The sequence below is a fragment of the Capricornis sumatraensis genome, chromosome 10, assembly GCF_032405125.1.
Source record: "Capricornis sumatraensis isolate serow.1 chromosome 10, serow.2, whole genome shotgun sequence".
Taxonomy (NCBI): Eukaryota; Metazoa; Chordata; class Mammalia; order Artiodactyla; family Bovidae; genus Capricornis; species Capricornis sumatraensis.
Genome location: NC_091078.1, coordinates 41,863,038 through 41,879,581, shown reverse-complemented (window position 1 = coordinate 41,879,581; position 16,544 = coordinate 41,863,038). Strand labels below are relative to the sequence as shown.

Genomic DNA, 16,544 nt, shown 5'->3' with positions numbered 1-16,544 from the left:
AACTAATAAACAAATATAGGAACATTGAAGGGTACAGGTCAATAAACACTCGAATGTTTTCTTATATACCAGCAATGAACAACTAAATTTTGAAATTAAAAACATAATTTCCTATAGCACAAAAACATGGAATATTAAGGTATAAATCTAGTTACAGATATAAAGTCTGTGAGGAAAATTACAAAACTATGATGAAAATATCAAATAAGATCTAAATAAATGGAGAGATATACTAAGGACATGGGTTGTTGTTCAGTCACTAAGTTGCCTCTGACTCTTTGTGACCCCATGAACTGCAACACACCAGGCCTCTCTGTCCATCACTATCTCCCTAAGTTTGCTCAAACTCATGTCCATTGAGTCAGTGATGCCACCTAACCATCTCATCCTCTGAAACCCCCTTCTCCTCTTTCCCTCAATTTTTTCCAGTATCAGAGTCTTTTCCGATGAGTTAGCTCTTCACATCAGGTGGTCAAACTATTGGAGCTTCAGCATTGGTTCTTCCAATGAATATTCAGAGTTGATTTCCTTTAGGATTGACTGGTTTAATCTCTTTGCTGTTCAAGGGACCCTCAAGACTATTCTCCAGCACCACAGTTCAGAAGTGTCAATTCTTCGGTGCTTAGCCTTCTTTATTGTCCAATTCTCAGATCCATACATGACTACTGGAAAAACCATAGGTTTGACTACACAGACCTTTGTCAGCAAAGTGATGTCTCTGCTTTTTAATACACTGTCTAGGTTTGACATAGCTATTCTTCCAAGGAGCAAGTATCTTTTAATTTTGTGGCTACACTTACTGTCTGCATTGATTCTGGACCCCAAGAAAATGAAATCTGACACTGTTTTCACATTTTCCCCATCTATTTGCCATGAAGTGGTAGGATTGGATGCCATGATCTTAGCTTTTTGAATCTTGAGTTTTAAGCCAGCTTTTTCACTCTCCTCTTTCACTTTCATCAAGAAGCTCTTTAGTTCCTCTTTGCTTTCTGCCTTAAGGGTGGTGTCATCTGCATATCTGAGGCTGTTGACATTTCTCCTGTCATTCTTGAGCAAAGCCTGTGATGCATCTAGCCCAGCATTTCACATGATGTACTCTGCATATAAGTTAAGTAAGCAGCATGGCAATATACAGCTTTGATGTACCCCTTTCCCAATTTTGAACCAGTCCTTTGTTCCAATGAACATGGGTAGGAATAGTCAATATTGTAAAGATGCCAGTTCTTCCCAACTTAATTTTATTCATGCAATTCAATAAAAATCCTAACAAGTTATTTTGTGGATGTTGACAAACTGATTCACTACCCAATTTTAAGACACACTATAAAGTGGGACAGCGTGATATATTAGCAAAAGAATAGACATATACATTAATGAAACAGAATAGAGTGTCAAAATAGGCTCAGAAATATAGCTGACTGATCTTTGAAAAAGGAACAAAGGAAGGTAACTCAATGGAGAAATGATAGTCTTTTCAACAAATGTGCTGGAACAGCTGAATATTTATATGCAAAAAATCAACAAAAGGAATCTATAAACAGACATCACATCTTACACACACACACACACACACACACACACACACACACCTAAAATACTGATCAACAACCTGTGGTGAGAAAAGTTAAACAATTTGAAGGTGTTATATAATTTTGGGAAGGGAAAATATATTAAATAAACATTGGTTAATTTAAAGGTATTGAAAATAGGAGAAATAAAATTTATTGTAGCTGTTTGTGGCAGCTACAAAATGCATCTTTCAGATCTCCCAGGTTCCAACTGTGGAAAATGGAAATGACCAAGGGCCTTGGATGCTGTGCTCTGAAGTCCATCACTGCATCTGCACAGAGGCCCAGGGTTGCTCCTGGCCAGCAAGTGCACTCAGCAGGGATGCTGGTATAGGTGTCATCTAGGACACACAGGCTCCTCTAAATGGTGACTTTGGCTCAAGGACTTTCAATTGGCTTTAACAAAACTTTCTGGTAACTGCACTGCAGTCTAAGGCTTTTGCTATTTAGGCTTTCTTCCTTCCCTCTCCACCATGAGAGCTCGACCTGCATCTGGGTCTAATAGCTGCCCCAGCTTCCTCTGCCTCCATTACTGTTTTTCCCAGTAAATCCAGTCTTGGCACCAGGTTTGTGGAGAACTTGAAATAGTGTAAGTGGAGCCACAAGGAGCCTGAGAAAACAAGCAGTAAGATGAGGTCTGAGACACAGTCAGCCAGCACCCTGCTGTCCTGGGTGGTACACAGAGTGGACCCTGGTACAGTGGAGGAGGCCATGAACTTGTAAAGATATCAGCAAAGTGGCCTAGAAAATGTCTTCAATGGTGTGATGATTCAGGTTGTTGAAGATATGGTGAGAAAAAGCCACAGAGACACTGGAACTGACTGACTACAGCTGAGTTGGACTGACACCCCACAGAGAGATAATGAGGGATCCTGAGCAGTAACAGACAGCTAAAGAGTAGGGGGCAACTCAATAACTGGAAAGAAGCCATTATCACCTGTAGTGAGAGAACAGGAACAGCGACACAGCAAAAAGGAGATCTAACAGAACTGAAGATCTGAAGAGACATTTAGAAGCACGGCCAAGCAGGTCTGCTATGCTAAAATCAGATCCCTGGCTAGGAAAATCTGGGATCCTGAAACAAGTGAGAAAGATATGAGTCACCCTTACAGATCCCTGAAACTATCGGTAGTTTGTAGAGGTGGCCTACTCTTCTCCTAGATGGGAAGGTGAGCTCCCCATCTAGGAAAGTGCCAGAACTGATGAAGGAAAAGAGATTATACACACAGGTTGCTGCAAGAATTAACTTTCATGAGGTAGCAGGACCCAGGGGTGACTCTTACAGGTCTAGAGTAAATGGTGGCCAATGCAGAGAGAAGCAGACATGATTCAGCTGCTCTGGAAAACAGAAGAGGGAGTGAGGAGGCTGAGATCTGTGGGCATGTCCATATATAGTAAAAGAATCCTGAAGGATTCACTAAGCAAAGGAACACTCCATGGGAGGTCCCAGAGGCCCCACTGTGCACCAAGGCAGTCAAGACTGTGCTGGTAACAGGGATACTGTTTTCAGTACATGCTGTGAGCCAGGAAAGGAGAGGAGGTCACAGCTGAGCCCATTAAGATCCATGGAGATGATGATGAATTAACAGGGGCCAATGGTGAAGCCCAGGGAGCACAGTTACCATCGTGTCTGCCCCACAGGGAATGTGGAGATAGTTAATAGATCATGGTATCCTTAAAGGTACATGGGCACATGCACGCACATGCACGCGTGCACACACACACACACACACACACACACACACACAACACTGTTTAACATCTACAACCAAAGGAAAGGGCAAGAACAGAGAAAGAGGAGGATAACAGTTGCTCTAATAAAAAATCAAGATGCCTTGCTCAGTTCCTGGAGTTGAGCTGATTTCAGATCCAGAACTCACTGACCAGAGGGATGACCCTGAAACACTGTGGGGAGCATGTGCTGTACTAATCCCCCTGGTCCTTCTCCACTGCTCAGGGACAAAGGGAAATATTCAGGCATTTCAAGAGGTGTGGGACCCAGGGTCTGAGCAGACACTACAGCTTCATTGTGGTCACCTGCACTGGAGGGGGTCCCATACACCAGTATGCAGACACCAGTCTCAGAAGTCCCTGGGCCTCACCCCACCCATCAGCAAGAAGGCAGGACTTGGCAATCAAAGGGACCAAGGCCAAGCAATGCCTAGGAGACCACCCACAATAGCCAGCCTGCCTCAACAGAAGGACCAAGGCAACCCAACAGGGGTACTTCTAGACCATGCAGCTATGGTATCCAGAGGAGAATGTGCTGCTGGAACCTACAGGATGCCACTTCTCCCAAGTCGGGAAATGTAACCAAGCCACCAGATACATAGAAGGAAGAACAGCGAATTAGGAAAAATGAGATGACAGAGGAACACATTCCAAGAAGAAAAAAGTAAAACCCCAGAAGAACTAAGTGATGTGGAGATAAGGCAATATATCCGATAGAGTTCAAGGTAATGATCATAATAGTCAAACAATTTGGGAGAAGACTGGATGAACAGAGGGAAAAGTTAGTTTTTAACAAAGAATTAGAAAAAAAATGAAGAAGAATCAAACAGAGATGAAGAATACAATAACTGAGCTCCAAAGAGGAGACTCAAGCAGTTAATGATGAGAGAAGTGAGAAAATGCAGAAACAAAGGAAGGCTGGTTAAAGCCTGAAGATTGATGATGGAAATTCTCAAACCATCACCCAGTTACGTCATCACCAATCAGTCAGAAGAATAACTATGACATGATCATGTACCCTGTGACTCTTAGCCCTAATCGTCTTTAAACCCATGTGTGAAAGCCATCAGGGAGTTCTAGTTCTTTGAGCATGACCGGCCTGTTCTCCTTGCTTGACACCTGCAATAAATGCTTTCTTTTCCTTCATCACAATCCAGTGTTAGTAGATCAACATTCCTGCACATTGGTGAGCTGACCCAAGCTTGATTTGGTAACAAAGTGAGTTAAAACTTCACCTTCCTTTATTGCAGATTAATAATGAACTAGTAGTACAAGGTTATTATTGAGAAATACGATGGAAATATGAGAGGAAACTGCTCAGAGAAGTGTCATCGGGTGTAGGGAAGGGTGGAGCAGGGGGAGGCTGCTTTTTGTTACAAGCCTGGTGGTACTAACTGACTTTCTCAATTCTGCCTACAATTAAAACCTTAAGAAAAATAAAAATTAATTGAAAGCAAAATGAACTGGAGAAATAGTGTATGCCTGGAAAATATGAGGATAACAAGCTGAAAAAACTTTCCTAAATGAATCTATGTATCGTCTGCAATTTGCTACTTACAAGAACACCAACAAACAACAGGTAACTCAGGAACAGCAAGAAAAATAGAGATACACATTGACACTCTGCGGCTATAATGCTTGGAAAACTTTCCCCAATTTTAAAATCTACAAGTATTTTTCCCATTATTTTCTTCTTGTTTAAATTTCAATTTTAATGTTTATTTCCTTAATTCTTTTGAAATTTATTTGGTCAATGGCCTGAGGCAGAAATCTAGAAATCTAGATCTACTTCTGGCAGAACCATTATCCTAAGGTTGATTTCCCCCTACTTCTTTTTTCCCCCCATAACCAAGTTAGTTTATTTCAGGATTGCAAGGTTGGCTCAACATTTTAAAAAAAAATCAATGTATTACACATTAACATGTTAAAGGAGAAAATTAATATAACCATTCAATAGCTTTAGAAAAAAAGTTTGAAAAAATTTAATCCCTATTCATAATTTTATTTTATTTTTTTGGCTCTGAACATTTTATCTTAAAAAAAAAAGAAAAGAAAAGGAAAAAAAAAAATACCGTCCCCACAATGGGGTAAGGCCCCCAGTGGGCCCTGCCTCCTGTTCTCCCTGGTGCCAGAAACCTGCATAGGCCTCAACTGCTTGCTGGCCAATCTCCTCTTCCTGGGGCAGCAGCCACTGCTAAGCCTCCGATCCCCACTTCCTGCTAAAGCCTGTTCCCCAGAGTCCTGAGGAGCACATTTGAGCTCCAGCGAAAGGAAGAACCAGTGGGAAGCGCCAGTCCTGGGGCAAGGCAGAACACAGCTTGTCAGCAGACCCTCTGCTGGCACTTTAAGCAAGCACGGGGCAAGCCCCCCAGTTTAGTGTGTCCAGTGTCCAGCATGGAGACAGCACATGCATTGTGCAAGAAGAGCACAAGGGCCCAGGGGCTGCATGGTAGGGTTGGTTGGGCGAGACTGTTGGTGCACACCCACGTGTGTGTTTCACACCACTGCAGGCTGCTAGATCACAGGGCCTTAATTCAAAGATACGCCTTCTGAATTCCCCCCAGTCCCATGCCAAATGTGGGCAGTGAAGGAAAGGGGCACGGGGTTATTAGCCTGTGGCTCCTGGGCTATCTGAAGTTCTTGGAAAGGGGCTGCAGAGCTTAGAGCCCAAGTCCCCAGAGTTAGTTGCTGTCACTCTTGATGACAACCTCTACTCCGTGGTGCCACAGCTGAGCTCGTAGCAGCAGATTCTTGTTCTTAAGATCTTCTACCTGCTGTCGAAGCACATTGTTGTCCAGCTGTAGTTGGTCAAGCCCCTGCAGTTCTTCAGACAACCGGTGGTTACTCTGCCGAAGTTCCTGGATATAATCACAGGCTTTGGCTAGAATTCCACCTTTACTCTGGCCAGACTTGGCGCTCTCCATGGAGCAGTCTGGGATGATCTTGGACAGCTGTACAATCCAGCTGTTAATCTTGTCTCGGTGGCGGCGTTCCACTTCATTATGCTGAGCCCTGCGTTTCTCATCCCGAGTTGTCCAGGGAGCTTCTGACTTCAGGGAATAAGGGTGGGTCCTGGGGGCAACAGAGCGCTGGCTTCCTCCCTGCAACACTTCCTGTGGTGACATCATCACAAAGAACTGACCAGTGCCAGGAGGGGTCGCCTGCCCCAGTAGTGCCTCTGAGCCCTGGGTAGTAACAACAGCTGCTATACTCCCCGATGTGGTACCCCCTGCCCCATCTCCCACTGCAGTGCTGGGGAGGTAAGTATAGTGCGTCTCAGCAGCTGTCCCCTCTGTGTCAACTGCATCACTCGTGAATGCACCCTGGATCACGGCCTGGGTCATGGATTGAGCGGCAGGGTAGCCACTGATGGCACCAGTCCCCTCAGTCTGGCCATCCAGCTGCCCTTCAGACACCTGGATCACCCTGTACATCACCTGGCCCCCATTTTCAGTTCGGAAGACGTACTTGACGCTGGGGTCAGGGAAAGTGGCAGCTGACTGGATGCTAGCTATAGCCACACTGGTGGGGTCCTCCCCAGTTGCCACTGCACCTTCCTGAATCTCACTGTCCCCTCTTCGGTTTCTGCTGTTTTCTGCTGCCCCTTCATCTCTCTGTGAGGGGGCACATCCGAGGAACTGGTCCTTCTCTGGAAATCTTCGTATCTCCTGCCTCACAGGCCTGAGTGCTAAGTCCTTTGTCTTCAGCGGATGAGTCATGGAAAGCTTGTATCCAAAGTGTTAACCCCAAAAAAAGACTATTCATAATTTTAAAACTTAGCAAATTAGGTAACTGAAGGAGATTCTTAATTTGATAAGGAGTATCTACAAAACTTATAGTAGAAGTAATGTTACTTAACTATACGTCCCTATCTTCTTTCCTGTTTGTCATTTATAATTAACCTAGTTGATTTTATTTCTCTTCGTTTTACTCCTTTCAGAGCTCTTCTCAGAACCATCCTATACAAAAAAAGACCACTCCAAAGTGGTGAAAAGATAAATCCTTTCATTTTCCCCCATTAACACAAGCCTTCTTCTCATTGTCCCCTTCTGAATGCTAACACCTTGTTCACTATTTCAAAGCCTTCATTTTGCTGCCCTATCATTGACTCAATTTTTCAAATTCCTTGATTTAGCTACTGAGAAAATGCAAACAGAAAACCTTAACGACAGTGTTTCACTTCTGAGATGGCACTGAAATATGTCTTTTTTAGGATGGAATTAAGAAATAATGATTTTTAAGATGCCAGTATCATTTTATATTACCTAGCAGCAAACCTTCACTTTTTTCTTATTTATGAACTATTATCTGGGAGACAGGCTATCCCATCCTTCACTCATTGTTCTATAAATCTTAGAACTAACATCACTAAATTTATTCTGCACCAAATAATAAACATTATAATTGAAACAAGCTACCAAGTGCTGGATTTTGACATTTAGTTTTCTTTAAAAATTTATTTTTTATCAAAATAATTTGAGTGGATAGTTATTTGTGGTTATTGATTCTAAAAAAATTTTAACATTAAAATTGCAAATAGAGCTGCCTTATGACCCAGCAATCCCACTGCTGGGCATACACACTGAGGAAACCAGAATTGAAAGAGACACATGTACCCCAGTGTTCACTGCAGCACTGTTTATAATAGCCAGGACATGGAAACAACCTAGATGTCCATCAGCAGATGAATGGATAAGAAAGCTGTGGTACATATACACAATGGAGTATTACTCAGCCATTAAAAAGAATACATTTGAATCAGTTCTAACGAGGTGGATGAAACTGGAGCCAATTATACGGAGTGAAGTAAGCCAGAAAGAAAAACACCAATACAGTATACTGACACATATATATGGAATTTAGAAAGATGGTAATGATAACCCTGTATGCGAGACAGCAAAAGAGACACAGATGTAAAAATGGACTTTTGGACTCTGAGGGAGAGGTAGAGGGTGGGATGATTTGGGAGAATGGCATTGAAACATGTAGACTACCATGTAAGAAACGAAGTGTCAATCTGTGTTCGATAGAGGATACAGGATGCTTGGGGCTGGTGCATGGGGATGATCCAGAGAGATGATATGGGGTGGGAGGAGGGAGGGGGATTCAGGATTGGGAGCTTGTGTACACCCGTGGTGGATTCATGTCAATGTATGGCAATACCAATACAGTATTGTAAAGTAAAATAAAGTAAAAATAAAATTAAAAAGAAATAAAAATAAATGACATAGAAAAAAAATATATGTATCATACATAAATAATGAAATTTCAGTCTCAACATAGAAACATAATACCAAAAAAGTTTTCCATTCTAAACTAAAGCTTGCATTTTAATTCAGCTTAATGAGAATTCCTCTGAAGATCTAAAATTCTTATGAAAAGTAAATTATGTGGAGTCCATTTTGCTTTCATCTGTTATACCTTATTGTCATTTATTTCTAAGGACTCTTGGACTTTTGACATTTTGCATTTGACTGTAATTTTTGACTGAGATAAAATCTTAAATTTAGATATAAAAAAAATTACTTAGATATGCATCCCCTGATATTTCTGGTAAATTTTGTTCTTGAACTATACAATAGGCTATGGAAAAAATGCCACTGTCTTAAATCAACACAGTAATATTTAACAACTGTAGATTTAGCAAATCAATAAGGACATTTATGACTATTTTAACCTCTTGCTACTTGTTTTCCTTATTATCTAGTCATTTCTATTAAAATGCTGGATAATTTATGGAGTTTACACAAATATTATAATGCTGAATAACTGTGTGTGTACAAATTATTGGGGAGGATAGGGAAGAGATTCTCCCCTCCCCCAGGGAAATTTATGAGGAAATTAGATCTCATAATCCATTAAAATAGAATCTCACATTTTTCTATAGGCATTGTGTACAGAAAGAAGATTCAATAGCATGAAACTGTAAAATGCCCTATGCAAATACTAACTCTAACCATAGAGGCTGCTTTTAACATGAGGTCCAAATTCTGAAAGTCTATATTTGAGAACATGACTTAGCCACTTGAATAGCACAGTTGATAAAACACATATTTCAGATTAAGTTAGTAGATTTGAAATATTATCTTTATCTGTATCTAACCAGGAACATGTGGGATATCGCTAAAGGGAAAAAGGGAAGATATGTGGCATGAGTTTTGGAAAAAAAAAATGAGACCTATATTTTTATGTTCATTAAGTAAAGACAAGAATTAAAAGGTTCTTAACACAAATTTTAAAAATGTGTATGCCAACCTATAAGGCACTGCTTCTCCTAAGACATCAGTGGAGCCTTCAAGTGAAGAAAGAGTAGCTCAGTTTTAAAGTGTAGACTTGGAGGTACAAAGGGGTTCTGATCATTTTTCTTCTGATTATATGAGCACGTTGATTCATAGCTTGAAATGTCAGAAGCAATAATTTTCTTGTTATTTTTTACAGGGCCTATATTTCAAGTTCTCTAAATAAATGATGACAGAGTACCTGTATTACCAATATGCAACCATGCTCTCAGCTGTCACTGAAGGCTTGAAATGAAATCAGCTTCAAAAGAGTGAGGTCTAAATTTCAGGTCATAAAAGAAGAATATTGGATAAGACTCTCCCCCAGGTATTGATTCACTACACTCTAGAATAAAATAAAAAATACTGTTTAGTGAAATATCTTTATCACATCCTATTTCTGCTGCTGCTGCTGCTGCTAAGTCGCTTTAGTCGTGTCCGACTCTGTGTGACCCCAGAGATGGCAGCCCACCAGGCTCCCCTGTCCCTGGGATTCTCCAGGCAAGAACACTGGAGTGGGTTGCCATTTCCTTCTCCAATGCATGAAAGTGAAAAGTGAAAGTGAAGTCGCTCAGTTGTGTCTGACTCCTAGTGACCTCATGGACTGCAGCCTACCAGGCTCCTCCATCCATGGGATTTTCCAGGCAACAGTACTGGAATGGGTTGCCACTGCCTTCTCCGCATCCTATTTCTAGTCCCCCTCTTTTTTTTTATTTACTGAACTCATTTTCCAATCTCTTGTTTCCCCTTTTCATCACTTTTTGCTCTCTTTCTGGTGGATTCTTCACAGTGAGTAACTCAAAGTCAAGAATATTCTCGCCTATATTTTCATAGTTGTTTTTAAGGCCAATTTTAAAAACCAGTGTTCCAAGGGTGGGATGATTTGGGAGAATGGCATTGAAACATGTATAATATCATATGTAAAACAAATGAAGGTTTGATGCATGATACAGGATGCTCAGGGCTGGTGCCCTGGGATGACCCAGAGGGATGGTATGGGGAGAGAGGTGTGAGGGGGCTTCAGGATGGGTAACATGTGTACACCCATGGCAGATTCATGTTGATGTATGGCAAAACCAATACAATGTTGTAAAGTAATTAGCCTCCAATTAAAATAAATGAATTTATATTAAAAATAAAGATAAATAAATAATTGCCCAATGCTAAAAAAAGATTTGATTTCAATACTGTTAAATCAAATAATTTTGATCAATTCATGATTTCTCCCAGAAGTACTAATGACTTTATTGCTAAACAATGTAAAGACTACAAACAAAACCAAAAAGACTTTATAAATTATTTTATGAGGATTTATTTTCATAACTATAAAAGTAACCCCAGTCACTTGGGGAAATATTTTAGTGGGTTAAAAATAAGGTTAGGCAACTTTTGAGAAGCCCCACAAAATCTGCATCTATTAATATTCATCCTAATCTAGGGACTGATCTTACTTTTTCAAAACTTGTTACAGATGCAAAATTCCACACCACAGTACTACCACAGGGATTAAAATGTATTTTCATTGCAAATATACTGATATTTTCCCTTAGGAGTCTCTGTGGCCAGAAGCAGGTGTGTTTGGTCTCACCCAGATGCGCTGACATTGGAAAGGAGTGGGCAGGACAGGACCTGGGAAAGCCTTAGACCTTTGAAAGAAAGTGCTGTTTTCCAAGCAACCCCACTTCTGGGCATACACACTGAGGAAACCAGAATTGAAAGAGACATGTGTACCCAGTGTTCATAGCAGCACTGTTTATAATAGCCAGGACATGGAAGCAACCTAGATGTCCATCAGCAGATAAATGGATAAGAAAGCTGTGGTACATATACACAATGGAGTATTACTCAGCCATTAAAAAGAATACATTTGAATCAGTTCTAATGTGGTGGATGAAACCAGAGCCTATTATACAGCGTGAAGTAAGCCAGAAAGAAAAACACCAATACAGTATACTAATGCATATATATGGAATTTAGAAAGATGGTAATGATAACCCTGTATGTGAGACAGCAAAAGAGACACAGATGTATAGAACAGTCTTTTGCACTCTGTGGGAGAGGACAAGGGTGGGATGATTTGGGAGAATGGCACTGAGACATGCATATTATCATGTGTGAAACAAATCACCAGTCCAGGTTCGATGCATGATACAGGATGCTCAGGGCTGGTGCACTGGGATGACCCAGGATGGTATGGAAGGGAGGTGGAAATGGGGTTCAGGATGGGGAACACACGTACACCCGTGGCAGATTCATGTCAGTGTATGGCCAAACCAATACAATGTAAAGTAATTAGCCTCCAATTAAAATAAATAAATTTATATTAATAAAAAAAGAAAAGGAAAAGGAAAAAAGCACACTGTCTAGTGAAAAGACTGTGTGTATGGTGGATCTACTGTATGTTTGGCTATTGTGTTAAAAGCTGTCTACGTGACCATGTTGAGCTCCCATGCAAATGAAGGAAACAGATCAGAAAGATGGATTGGCCTGCGGTCAGTCTAGGTGTATTGCTGTCTTCCTCTGGAACACTTTCTGCAGATGCACAACTTCAGTGGGGCAAGAGTCTATGAGGTGACTTCCTACCAGCTCTGATGCAAAGTTTGCAAAGCAAACGCAGCTGAAATTTCCACTGGTTTAAGTCCGAAACTCTCAGGACAAATGGTGAGCAAACCAGGCAAAACAATTCTTCATGCTACTTTTCATGTAAGTTTACTCGCATATGATGTATGCAACTGTAGTCCCAAAAAGTGAAATGATGTGCTTTGTGATGTAAAATTCCCACAAAGAAACAAGTTCAACCTATAAAAGGTCACTGGCTATTCACCAAATTATCTCTTTTTAACCCTTACTGTTACACTACCTATGCCCCCTAAGTCAATGGGCCATTACTTCTTAGCTTGGCAAGACTTGCCGCCCACAGCCTGAACTGAACTTTGGGAGCCCATGCCACCTGTCTGGAAGTTAATCAGACTCACCCTTTTCAGAATCTGCAATAATAGCCACAGGGAAAATTCAGACCTGGGTCATTAGTGGCAGGTCCCCACAGTAAACATCATGAAGTGAGAAGAATACCAAGAACACTAAGAATACCAATACACGGTGCTGATACTGTGCCTGGCAGTGTTCCATTATTCTCCTCATTTTAGAGATGAGGAAATGGAGGTATGGTTTCAATAAATATTTCCAAATCAGACAACTTGAAAAAAAGTGAAACCACAATTTGCCAGTGACTCTAATCTGGCCAGGGACTGGGCCCTGTGCTCATCCCTACTGGGTTCCCACACCTGGAGGCTGTTTCCCTTTACTGTGCAGCCTGGAGGCCTCCGAGAAATCCCATGAGTTACTTAATCCCATGTAACTTAACTGAGTTACTTAATCTCATGTGTTACTTAATTGAAGGTGGTTCTCTGTAGCTTGTAACCAAATATGCCCCTCTAACAACAACCTTCTAAAGAAGATTTCTAATTTGCCTTATGAAACGTGTGTATAGGTAGAGTCACCGATAACTTTCATTTTTCTCTTAGTTTCATTCTAGCCTGAAAAATATTTTCTTTCATTATGAAAGTGACTACTTTTATTCAACTGTTTTTTCTAGAACATCTACTGGGCTAGTAGCATAGTTTATTAAAACATACAGCTCTAATGGATTTGAATCATGATATGATTGAATACAACTGTTATCTTAAATTACTAAGGCTAGAGATCTCTTCAAGAAAATTAGAGATACCAAGGGAACATTTCATGCAAAGATGGGCTCAATAAAGGACAGAAATAGTATGGACCAAACAGAAGCTGAACATACTAAGAGGAGGGGTCAAGAATACAAAGATGAACTTTTACAATAAAGGTCTTAATGGTCTGGATAACCATGATGACGTGGTCACTCACCCAGAGCCAGGTATCCTGGAGTGTGAAGTCAAGTGGGCCTTGAATCATTACTATGAACAAAGCTAGTGGAGGTGATGGAATTCCAGGTGAGCTATTTCAAATCCTAAAAGATGATACTGTTAAAAGTGTTGCACTCAATATGCCAGCAAATTTGGAAAACTCAGCTGTGGCCACAGGACTGGAAAAGGTCAGGTTTCATTCCAATCCCAAAGAACTACAATGCCAAAGAATGTTCAAATTACTGCACAATTGCACTCATTTCACATGATAGCAAGATTATGCTCAAAATCCTTCAAGACCAGCTTTAACAGTATGTGAATTGGGAACTTCCAGATGTTCAGGCTAGATTTAGAAAAGGCAGAGGAACCAGAGATCACATTTCCAACACCCATGAGATCAGAAAAACATCTACTTCTGCTTCATTGACTATGCTAAAGCCTTTGACTGTATGGATCACAACAAACTGTGGAAAATTCTTAAAAGGATGGGAATACCAGAACACTTTACCTGTCTCCTGAGAAACCAGTATGCAGGTCAAGAGGCAACAGTTAGAACTGGATGTGGAACAATGAACTGGTTCAGAATTGGGAAAGGAGTACATCAAGGCTGTATATAGTCATCCTGTTTTTTTTTTTTTAACTTATATACAGAGCACATCATGTGAATGGCAGGCTGGATGAAGATTAAACTGGAATCAAAATTGCCAGGAGAAATATCAATAACATCAGATATGCAGATGACACCACCTTAATCACAGAAAGCAAAGAGGAACAAGAGAGTTCTTGATGAAGGTGAAAGAGGAGAGTGAAAAAGCTGGCTTAAAACTCAACGTTCAAACAATGAAGATCATGGCATCCGGTCCCATCACTTCATGGCAAATAGATGGGGAAACAATGGAAACAGTGACAGTCTTTATTTTCTTGGGCTTCAGAATTATTGTGGAGAGTGACTGCAGCCATGAAATTGAAAGATGCTCCTTGCAAGGAAAGCTGTGACAAACCTAGAGATGGTATTAAAAAGCAGAGACATCACTTTGCCAACAAAGGTCCACATAGTCAAAGTTATGGTTTTCCTAGTAGTCATGTATGGATGTGAGAGAGTCGGACCATAAAGAAGGCCGAGTCTGAAGAACTGATGTTTTCGAATTGTGGTGCTGCAGAAGACTTTTGAGAATCCCTTGGACAGCAAGGAGATCAAACCAGTCCATCCTAAAGGAAACCAACCCTGAATACTCATTGGACAGACTGAGGCTGAAGCTCCAATACTTTGGCCACCTGATGCAAAGAGTCAATTCATGGGAAAGGACTCTGATGCTGGGAAAGATTGAGGATAGGAGGACAAGGTGGGGTGACAGAGGATGAGATGGTTGAATGATATCACCAGTTCAACGGACATGAGTTTGAACAAATTCCACAAGATGGTGAAGGTCAGGGAAGCCTGGTGTGCTGCAGTCCATGGGGATGCAAAGAATTTGATATGGCTGAGTGACTGAACAATAACAACAAAGCTTTTCTATAACTTTCTATTGTCTAAAACATAAAACAATGGGCAAGATAGTGTATACTTTCTAACATGTCTCTTTCCCCCACATATTGCAAGAACACAGATATCAGAATCTCTAATAAAAATGTGGCCATTTCTTTTCTTCTTTGTTATAGAGGACAAAAATTTTGGAGTTCTAAACTCTTTTAAGTTGAAGAACTTAGCTTCTTGAAACACTTTAGGCCCAAATATCTTTTAAAATATTGGAATGGGGATTTTATCAAACCGATACAATAGGAAAGTTTCCATTTTTAAAACAAAACTCTGCAGAAGAGCAGAAATTATTTGATGCATATTTCCCCTTTATAATTACAAACCAAAACTGGAAGAAAACATATAAAACTCTATAAAGCAGAAGGTCCTGAAGCTGTTCCACTCAGAATACATACAAGCTAAAACAAAAAAATTCCAGGAGAGATAACCTCCTCAGAATGTTTTTTATAACTGACAGAGGCCAGCAAATCTGCAGTGGGTTTCACAGGCCCCACATTACTGAAAGTCAGTGGGTTTTGTAAAAATTTCAATAATGTAGCTACTGAAGAAAATGCATTTGTACAAAGAAAAGTGCTACACCCCAAATGTATGCCAAAGCCTGAGACTAGAAGGCATGGATGAAGCACAAGGTGGAATCAAGACTGCAGGGAGAAATACCAATAACCTCAGATACACAGATGACATCACCCTTATGGCAGAAATAGAAGAAGAACTAAAGGGCCTCCTGATAAAACTGAAAGAGGAGAGTGAAAAAGCTGGCTTAAAACTCATTCAGAAACTAAGATCATGGCATCTGGTCCCATCACTTCATGGCAAATAGATGGGAAAACAGTGGAAATAGTGGCAGACTTTCTTTTTTTGGCCTCCAAAATCACTGCAGATGGTGACTGCAGCCATGAAATTAAAGGACACTTGCTCCTTGGAGGGAAAGCTATGACCAACCTAGACAGCATATTAAAAAGCAGAGACATTACTTTGCCAACAAAGGTCCATCTAGTCAAAGCTATGGTTTTTCCAGTAGTCATGTATGGATGTGATAGTCAGACTATAAAGAAAGCTGAGTGCCACAGAATCGATGCTTTTGAACTGTGGTGTTGGAGAAGACCGGGACCCATGACAGAAGGACTGACTATACAGGAGCCTGGGTCAGACCTACTTGCTGGTCTTGGAGGGCCTCCTGGGGGGTAGGGGTGGCTCTGGCTCACTGTGGGGACAAGGACACTGGTAGTGGAAACATGCACCAGCATGAGCTCTCCTGGAGGCTGTCATTTTGGTACTAAGACCTGCCCCCACTCAACAATCTTCAGTGTTTAATGCTGGAATGCCTCAGGCTAAACAACCAACAAGGTGGGGATATAGACCCATCCATCAGAAAGTAGGCTATCTAAAGTCACCCTGAGCCCACAGCCACTTATAAACACACCCCTTCACATGGCTCTACCCACCAGAGGGACAAGACCCTGCTCTCTCCATCAGCGGGCAGACACTAGTCCTTCCTACCAGAAAGCCTGAACAAGCTTTTCAACTAGCCTCAACCACCGGG

General features: G+C 41.0%; 1 protein-coding gene and 1 pseudogene across 1 annotated transcript in view; both read right to left on the bottom strand.

Annotated features, from left to right (window-relative positions):
• FMN2 (formin 2) overlaps positions 1-16,544 on the bottom strand; it is a 350,878-nt gene that overhangs the window by 31,641 nt on the left and 302,693 nt on the right. The window lies entirely within an intron of this gene.
• Positions 5,981-6,909, bottom strand: LOC138087575 (upstream stimulatory factor 1 pseudogene; annotated as a pseudogene).